At 41.7% G+C, this 10,202-nt stretch overlaps 1 long non-coding RNA gene across 1 annotated transcript; it reads left to right on the forward strand.

Annotated features, from left to right (window-relative positions):
- The first annotated feature begins 3,699 nt into the window (after positions 1–3,699).
- On the forward strand, positions 3,700–8,911 carry LOC118286028. Its single transcript, XR_007032191.1, has 3 exons — positions 3,700–4,001; positions 7,458–7,546; positions 8,425–8,911. It is a non-coding gene; the product is annotated as an uncharacterized LOC118286028 (long non-coding RNA).
- The last annotated feature ends 1,291 nt before the right edge of the window (positions 8,912–10,202 follow it).

Below are 10,202 nucleotides of genomic sequence, written 5' to 3' on the forward strand. Positions count from 1 at the left end.
GAGCGAATGAGCAGTGGTGGTTGGGGGTTGTGTTGTGGGAGGGCATAATGATGACTTAACAGTAAAAAGTTAAAGAGATAAGTATTTCACACTTTCACAGTATGTACTGTTCTCACATTATCACTGTTACAGGAAAAGTAGGAAATGTATAAGCGTATTTGCTCTCTTGCTGGGAGTTACATGAAGAGGTCTCTCGTGTCTGTATGCCAGAGGCATTGAGAGGAACTTGAAACATAGGGGGACCTAGCCCCCCAGCCCAAAAAGAACTTTAGGTTTTCACATGACATTCCAGGGTAAAATTAATATATAGGATCTGAGACACTGTTGCTCTACCAAATCTCAAATATTATTCATATTCACCTTCTGGGGCTATTCATAAAACAATCCAGGCCGTAAGGCTCGGAGGTTCCGGCCCTGTATGCTTTACACACCAACTGAATATAGAGCCAGCAGGTGATTAGCTTAACTTAGCAGGAACACTTGAAGCAGGGGGAAAAGGGAAGCTTGGCTCTGTCTGTCAGTACCATACAGACATGAGAGTGACAATCTTTTCTTTTAACTCGCAGCAAGCCTGCAAATAAGCATATCTAGCAAAAGGTTTGTTTCTTCAACATGCATACATGTGTGTTTGTAGAGAGTCGTATTCATTTGAACGCCACACTGGCCCTCCACCACACCAAGGCACTTCAGCCTCAAGTGCATGTTGTAGATACCATGGAGCTGCTGACATTTATCCTCATCATTACACTTCCATGAGAGAAGATATGAGGACCTGCTCCCCCCATATCGCTGAGAGCCTCTTTTTCTCCATCCCTATATTTTTTTTATTTCAGTTTCACGAAGGTTATTATCATTCCATCAATGATCTGCTCTCTATTCCCTCTCATGTTACAGATTCCTGCTCTTTTGCCTTTCCCCGTCACCATAGCAATGTGAGCTGCCTGCCCACACTTTTCTATTATCATTCAAAAACAATGGCTCCACAGAATAGAATTGAAACAGAGTAGATACCTATTAAACACCACAGTTATCAGATTGCCACATTTTCTCTGTGTCATTAGAGGTTACCCTTTGATCAGTTAGTGGCTGAGAAAAGAAAAAGTGGGCGGAAATTCTCATTGTCATTTAATATTTCTATAAAATGTACTATACTGTTTACAAAAGGTTTTAACAGCCACAACACAACTGGCACAAATATCCTGTGGCTATAAACACACAGAGGATATCCCTGGAGGAAGTACTGCTACACTGTCTTCCTGGAAACAATACTTCAACAGGACGTGATTTATGGCCCAAATATGGAAAATCTGATAAAATGTTTGGTGTATTGTTACTCTACATCAGTGTCAGTTGATTTTTAATGTTTTCATTCATCATTTAAATTAGAAAAATATATTAAGATCAGTGTATTAATAACAACAGCTATCTGGTTTATGACAGAAGTGTAAGATAATTATATTTGAGCTATTGTCTGCTCTGAACTGATTACGCAAGACTATCTGACTCACCCAGATGGAGATCTTCATAGTTCTTTTACACTTGTGATGAATGCTTTGTGGCTGGCAACACAAGGTTTTGTTTCACAAAGGTGATCTGGCTAAAAAAATGAAAGAAGCACAGATGGCAGAGGAGAGAGAGAGAGAGAGAGAGAGAGAGAGAGAGAGAGAGAGAGAGAGAGAGAGAGAGAGAGAAAGAGAGAGAGAGAGAGAGAGGCTTTAATCTGTGTCCAGGCCTCAGGTCACATTGAGCTCTGATGACGAGCTCTCTCCTCTCCTCTCCTCTCCTCTCCTCTTTAGCCTATACTTAATATCATCTAGTGTTTTTTAGTCTTATTCAGTGTATTATGTGAGAGTGAATCAGTTTACTTTCACAGGTGACATCTTTTTCTAATCTTTTACCCTGAAAATCCCTTTAATTGCCACAGTATATAAATGAAAATAGTGGATGAACAAAAATAAGTATGTTGTGCATATAGTACAAAGTGGTCATACTATACATAAAACAAAATAATTATTAACATTATATATATATATATATTGTAAATGCAAAGTTGTGTTCACATGGTGTCCAATTTGTATAAATACAGGCCTGTCATGTTCATTTTATACAGTTAAATGTCTGTCAACGTGGAACATATTGCTGGACATCCATTACTGCATAAAATGAGTGTAGTAGCTTTTTAAACTGATCTCAGCATTTCCTTATAAAATCTGGTCACCCCCGGAATCTTAAATGATCTGCATCCTATCATGATTATTATCTGCAAACCTGCTTCTCTTAGTGTCTCTCTCTCTGTCTCTCTCTCCCTCCCTCTCTCTCCCTCCTTATTATTTTGACTGTCACTAGTAATAAATAAAAAAAACAGAAAATGGACAGGGATGATTACTGGCATCCCTGAGTGATCTCTGGGCAGTGAGGTCATGTGATGTAATCAACTGAGAGAGAGACAGAGACAGACAGACAGACAGACAGACAGACAGAGGGAGCATGCTAGGAGAGTGTATCACCACTGACTGGTCAGTAATCTGGCCAACACCTGGTACTACACACACACACACACACACACACACACACACACACACACACAAATAAAGGGCAGGTCTGTGGCTTCATTGCGGCTTCTATTGCTAACAATAGAGACTTATTTTTGTCTCTCTAACTGTGATTCTTGATGCGACATCACCAGCAGTGTTTACATTCCCCCTGACAGCTGTCCCAGGCCATTAACTAAGCTGATAACTGGAGTCAGTGTGCACAGCAGACACACTGAGAGAAACCACACAGAAGCCAGGACAGGTGGGGGATGTGGTTTCATGAGGTTTTTATTTTTATTTTTCAAATACGTTTTATGTGTAAATATAAAATGAACCCACAAAGGTTTTAAGCTCTGCACTTTTCCTCTTGATGTCCTGTTTACGGTGCCATTCGCCTTTGGTGTATACAGCTTTGGCCAGGGGGAGTTGATGTTGCAGGCCAACGGTCTTTGGGTGTTTCAACCCTGAACCATAACACCTTCCCATGGCAGGTCAGCAGCGGTGGCCGAATCTGCCTATCTCCTCCTCTTGGCTTCCATCGTAACTCCTCCCTCCTGCTCCATAACTAGCAAGGGGCTCTTTCTGCTGCCTCCTCCATACTGTGAACTGTTGTCTTCCTCTCACTGTTACTAAAATGACTGTGAGTATTCTCCAAACTTACTGCACAGGGAATCCTCTTTGCCACTGTTTCTGTCAAACACTTGGGTTAGGGTTAGGGTTAGGGGGTTACCCTTTCTGCCCACGGGACTGTAAGCTTAATCAGGATGATCTTCTTTAGTTCTTCAGACTTCAGCGATGCAGAAAGGAGTTTCCACAGATCTGCCCATGCGATCTTCCTCTTGGGGAGATCACATTTGGTCCAGCCTCCCCCGAATGCTAGTTCAATGGCCCAAGATCTTCGCCTTTCCCCTCTACAGATTCCGTACTTCCTCCTGGATCATTGCTCTTCTCACCTTGGTGCTTACCTTCCCCCATTGCAGCAAGCCCCTATGCATGGCATTCAAATGATGATGATGATCTCGGCTTGTGCTACAGAGATGTCAACTGCCCACTTGCATCCCATTCTTGTATTGGTGCTTGTGTCTTACTAGTTTGTCCTGGGAGTCTCTGTAAATCATCACAATTCTGCACTTTGCACCTTGAATTCCTCCACCATAGATGACAGAGGAAGTTGGAGCCATACTGATCTTATTTAGACGCCTACTGAAATCAAGCTTAGAGGGATTCACAGCCATCTTCAGAGGTGTTTATTCATCTTCCACTTTGTTCCTACTCTTGTCAGAGGAACCTCCCAGACCGTCAACAGCCATATGATTCTTGGCAACATTCTGTGTTGGAAGAGCCTTTCGCTTTGAACTTCCCTGGGAGTGCTGATATTTTAATCCTCCTTAACTATTCCTTTGTCTACTTTTCGGCACCAGCAATGTGGTTTCTGCCAGTAAATGAGTCATCAAACCACTTTCTAAGGTAACTAATAAGGGTATTTTCTACTAATGGAATGACTACTCCCTGTGCTTGCAGCTTAAACCTGTTTGTTACTTTGCCTTTTCTCATCACCATACTCCTGGATCCTTTGGCTTAAACTTCATCCTGTCCCATGTTGCTATGTGGTCAAGCACTGCCAGCGCTCAACTTGCCTCCTCATGGGCTGTGGCTGTCACAGTGAGATTGATAATGTAACTTCTTATTAGGGGTCGTCGAATGCCCAACTCCAACTTTGGTCATCAGGCTTCTTTCCCAGTAGCTCTTACGGGGGGCTTCATACTCATGAAGAAGAGGATGAGGGAGATTGTGTTGCCAGTAACAATGTCCTTTTCCAGCTATTGCCAATGAGTTGTAAACTGGACTGTTTTGAAACGTATCTGGATGCCTCTGAGGTAATTGGTGATCATTCCCTTGATTTGTGGTGGGATATAGTAGTGATCTAGTGCTGCATGGACTTGGGCATGGGGAATGGATCCATATGCATTGGCCAAGTCTAGTCAGACCACTGTCAAGTTGCCTTTGCCTGCTCTGGCTTTCTTCTTGGATCACCTCTTGGACTTCCTTCCAGCATGCTTCACTAATGTTGAGCTCTTTTCCAGGTGTTTCAGCTCTGTCGATCTTTGGGTTGGCCTCTAGGTCATGATTCCTCAAGGCGTCATTATGGGTCTCTCTCAGGGACCCAGCTTTGCTCTGGTGAATTCGTTGGTAAACTGTGCTCTCTTGTTTCCCTCTCCTTCCTCTGTTTCCGACTCCCTCTATTCTCCAGAGCCTGCACAGATGTTCCTGTAGTTGACTCATCATGTCCTTGATTCCTTCCTTTTCATCAACAGGAGCTCTTTTGTACTGTTTGTTGTGCTGATTCCTTTCCTCAAGCAATGTATTTACCCTTTTCTTTTTTTTGTCTGCTTCTTGTCCTGAACTCCAGACTGCCCTCTCACTATGTTGTATTATGTATGTCTAGTTTCTGTTGTAGCTGGTACCATTCCTTGGTGTCGCTCATCTCCAGTGCTGTGGGGTGGTTCCTGTCTGGAGTTCTCCTGCATCTCACGAGCTCCTACTGCTGTTTGCTGTACATGTGTCCCCTCTTGCCAACACTTGGTCCTGGCTTGGTGTTTTGGAAGCCCTTTTGTGTTCTTGCAGGTCTTTCCACAGTGACACTTAACTTTTTAAACCTCCCCAGTTAATGCTGCTTCAATGAACCATCTTAGTCTGGAAATGTCTGGTTTAGTCTGGAACAAGACATTTGGTTTTATCCTTCACCTCTCTGTCTCCTTTATGATTTTTTTAATGTGCCCGTGAAACAATTCGATTTGTGTCTGGGGCTGATTTTCTTGATAGCCATTTTAACATAGAAATTTAATAAAACAAATTTAGGATCAAAACGACAGAATGGATAAAAATGACTTGACCTGGTGTATATATGTGTAAAGTTAAATGTGTAGAATGTGTGTCTGTAAGTAAACACTGTAAGTATAGGACAACAAGTAAATGTATCCTTTGAAAACTCATTCAACATCTTTGTTGTTTGAGTCATTGTCTCACTTGAACGCTTCTCCGATTGTGTTTTGAACACATTCATGTACATTGTCAGGACAAAGGAAACAAAATGAGGTGTAAGATTCTTGGACTGCACTTGTTGTGTGTACAGTAAAGTCGACTGTATTAACACTAAGCACTGCCCTTGTCATGGTGATGAATGCAGCGCCTTTTCCCTGTTGTAGTTGGGTTAGACCCGTTTTCATGCTGTGATTGCTGTGAATGCTTTTCAAGCAGCCAGCAAACAGCGGTTTCCATGGTTACCAGCGGCAAGCCAGCTTCTTCTTTTTTTACAAGTACAGAGGACTAGGGATGAGGGGAATTAGATGAGAACATCTGTGTGTGAGTAGTGTGGTGGTGAGGAGGAGGAGGAGGAGGAGTGAAAGATGTTGTTGCTGTACTTATCTCTTGATGTCCTGCTTCCTGTTTCCTCCCCTGTGTGAAGTTGAGTATCTGTCCATTCTCCTTTTGTCTACTGTTTTTCAAATTGATCTGTCTGCAGCATTGATATACTACGGCTTTATCTGCGTCTGTGTATGTGTATTGGCATGACATCCTTTAATGGTGGCCTGGATTATTTTAGTTATCACAGGGAGGTTACAGGTTACAGACTAAAAGGGAAGAGATATACAGGGACACAGATGATGAATCAAGTGAGCAACTCTGGGTGTTTAGGCAGCATATTACCCAACCTGCAAACCCTTTTTTGCTGGGACACAAACAGATCAATACTGACCGACCCCCCACTTCCTCACACTCATCAAGATGAAAGAGTGGAGTAAGGAGGGGAGAAGATGAGAGAGGAGAGGGAGAGAAGCAGCCAGCAACAGGAGAATGAAAACTGTGAAATATTCATGAGAGAGAGAGAGAGCGAGGGATACAGAAAGGAATGAGACAAAGAGTCAGACACAGTGCAGCTCTCTATCTCTCTGTGTGTGTGTGTGTGTGTGTGTGTGTGTGTCAGAGAGAGAGAGAGAGGGAGAGAGAGAGAGAGAGAGAAAGGGGGGAGAGAGAGAGTGAAAAAGCACATTATTGTCTAATAAGAGGCCTCCCAGCTAAGAAGCCTCATATCAAACATGGTCTTTTATCTGCAGCGTCAGTTACAGTCCGCTACTAATTTCCATAGACAAGAGCCTCTATACGCTGACCTACAGGGAGTCATTTACATAAGAATAGAGGGGTCAGGAAAAGCTCAGAGTATATAAAGCCCTTACCGTGTGTGTGTGTGTGTGTGTGTGTGTGTGTGTGTGTGTGTGTGTGTGTGTGTGCGCGCACTGAAGTTCAGTTTATTTCCTGAAGGCAGAAGGGAACAGAACAGACGGCGTGTTGGAACAAATTTCTGAAAAAAAATCAATGTTATACAACCTGTTCTTTTTAAAACAGAGCGCAAGAGGTAGAGTGGTTCAGTGTGGGTCTAGTTCATGTGAATGTTATCACACAATGCTCTCTGCTGGCCTCTATGCTACACTGCTGCACTCACAAAGGAGAAGGTGCTGCTGTGAATGCAGAGGGAGTGATCACACTAATGGTGTGTCTCTAAAAAAAAAGGCAAAAAGACTTGTGTGTCTGACATATCAAGATTCTGACTGCTGCTTTTTCAATTTTTATTTGCCTTTAAAAAAACAACAACAACTATACTTTCTTTTGTCTTCTCTAGTGGGGACTATCAAGTTAGAAATTACGCTGCACCATTACTAAGTGTATGTGGCCTCCACAACACTGGCTTCCTGTGAAATGTGTGTATTAGATAAAATTGAAATGACTTTAAGTTACTATTAAGGTTGGTCAAGGCCTCTCTATGTCTCTTTGTCGGGCAATGACATTATACGTGTGAAACCCTGACCCGCATAAAATCCAAACCCAAAATGTGACGCTTAACTTAATCCAGCTTGTCAACTGCAGTGATTTCTCAGCTCCACCCTGGGATTGACCGAGGACAGAGGTGTTGCAGGTTTGACTGGTCTGTGGATCAGTTAACAAAAGACATCCAGGTAAAGATGTTGTTTTAGCAGCCGGTTTCACACTCCCACTGACCCTGCAATCTGCGCACACATCAACGTCCAACACGTGACGCAGAGAAGGAAGCAAAGATGAGAGCACTTTTACAATATAATTTTAAATATTGATCAGATGGGAATATATCTAGTAGAATTTGGTTCAAAATGATTATAAATCAAGAATCACAAACAGGGTTGTAGCCAGGGTTTTCAGTCAAAATGTCTTATCAATTTGATTTGCCCATATGATATTTCTAATAATTTTCTTTATTATTTCTGTTAGTCAGTTGTTGAACTGTATCATCTGCTAATTATTTACAGCAACCCATTGTGCATGTCTTCAGAATTATTTGGGAATCAATAAAATTCTTTATACTCAACACAACAAATCTTGGGAAATGACCTAATGTAATTTATTTTGCTTGGACTCAGTTAGAGATTAGATACATATTTCTTTCTCGGAAACTTTCTTCAAAACTATAAGAACATTATTGACCTGTAAAATCAAGCATGAAACTTTTGTTTGACACACAAACTTCGAGAGAAAGTACAGAGGACATGAGCTCAGTGCTCTGGATTACGTCAGATGATATTTTTTGTCCTTGATATTCTGTGTTACTGGGCTTTCCTACTTTCATTAATGGGCTATATTACCACAAATTCTAATTATTAATATAGGCAATGTGTTAGGGAATATCATCCCAATCATTCGACTTCTCACCGCCCTCAGGCTCAGAGTCTTGGCCCTGGTTCAAGCGAAACTCCTCTGTTTTCTCTTGCTCCCTGTTCAGGCCTGACATTAACTTATTTTTTGCTGTCTTGTCATTTGCTTCCACCTTTTTTTTATGGAATTCGCATTTTACTTTTCGTAGGGATCCTCTTCGACTTTTGTTCCTGTTATTAAAGAAGAAGCATCACAACCCACGATCGCCCCCAGCCCCAATCTAAATGTACAGAAGCTTACAGGATGAGGCGGGGCGCGCTCAGTGTTGCTGTGTGAGAGGTGTCGGAGGAAAGGACAAAGTTTCACTGCGGCAGTTTCTTCACAATACGAACATCGCAGCAACGGTTGGCTTGAGGACAACAGAAACTCCTGCAGGTTCATACATGCCCGTCTTACAATGACACAGAGAAATCAAATCTGAGAGACTCTGTCTTTGAGCATGTGTTTGTGTTGCGTCAAATCAATAATCCCTCAGAAAATCCTCTCAAAAGTGTTTTTTTTTTCATTCTTTTAAGTAAAATGAAAGGTGAAGCTGCCTGTGGATCAGTGGTGGGGGGCATTTTTCCTGTCGAGGGCAATTTATATTTTTAAAACATACTAAATTATTCAACACTTGTATCACACTAACCTCTCTCATATGATGGCTGGAACTACATGTCATCTGATGTCAGATGGTATTGATGATAATGATGATGATGATGATGATGATGATGATGATGATGATGATGATGTTGATGATGATGACATGGCCCCAAAGACTATTAATTCTCCCTCGTATCAAAGTCAGCAGTAATCCAGCGCTCAAAAATGACTATCTGGGCAGTATTTGTTATGTCCATTGTTTCTGATGGGCCAAAGATGAAAAAAAAGATATTTCTTGTGGTGTCCTTTCAGTGTTTGCATATTAATAATCTGCTCTGCCACAGTTTTTCTTTGCAAAAAGCGCCTTCTTGAACACTCAAAACTCCACTGAAGAGCTTTAACTCTACTCAAGAGCATTTCTCCTTGTAACCCATCCAGTTTAGCTGCATGTCTCCAGCTGTAATGAAGATTGGCCTTTTTCAGCACCTCCCTGCAAACTAGACACAGTGGCTTGTCTTTATTTCCCCCCCAGAATTCTCTTGGAAAGCACAGCATAACAGGAAGTAACCGGAATGACGATTGGGGTAACACATCTCGACATGAGGGGTAACAATTGTCTCACAGAAGCCAGAGGTTCCCAAACCCTGCTATAGATGTAATCTGAGGCTTGACCTGTTGCAATTACACAATAAACGACTTTTCAATGTTCAAGACTTATAGATACATCTACAAAAACTCGTAAATCAAAATGTTCCTGTCCTTGTTCCTATAAGACTGAACTGGAATAAGAACCAGGATTAAAATTCAATCAAAATGACAGGGTGCATCCTTTGTTATACATTTCTGGTTGTGCTGTTGTATTCCCTTTTTTAAAAACAAAAATTTGTTACTGTTTTTTTGATATTGCAGCAGTTCTACCAACATGCAGCCAAAAGGACCACATTATGTGAGTTGTAGGTGAATTCAAACATCACTGGTGCAAGTGGAGAGTCGTGTCATTTTCACAGTTCTGTCAGGGAAAAGGTATTAATCTAAAATCTTGAGGATCCGCCTATGATAAGATAATACACAATCTAAGCTTCAAGAAAACATCGGGACAAGTCAAACTGTTCTTGTATAACTATACACATTTTCCGGAAACATTTGAGATTCTACTTCTGTTTCCTGCCTCCTCCTAAAGACACATTTCAGGTTTGACAGCAGGAAGGATTCCTGTGTGTCACGCATGTGTGTTAGCGTGTGGCTGAACCTGAATATACGGAGATAGTGACGAAGTCCAGCAACATGCACAAATCAAGCTTTTATTTATTTCAGCTGCAGACTGATTTTTTTCCTGAATGACAA

The sequence above is a fragment of the Scophthalmus maximus genome, chromosome 15, assembly GCF_022379125.1.
Source record: "Scophthalmus maximus strain ysfricsl-2021 chromosome 15, ASM2237912v1, whole genome shotgun sequence".
NCBI lineage: Eukaryota > Metazoa > Chordata > Actinopteri > Pleuronectiformes > Scophthalmidae > Scophthalmus > Scophthalmus maximus.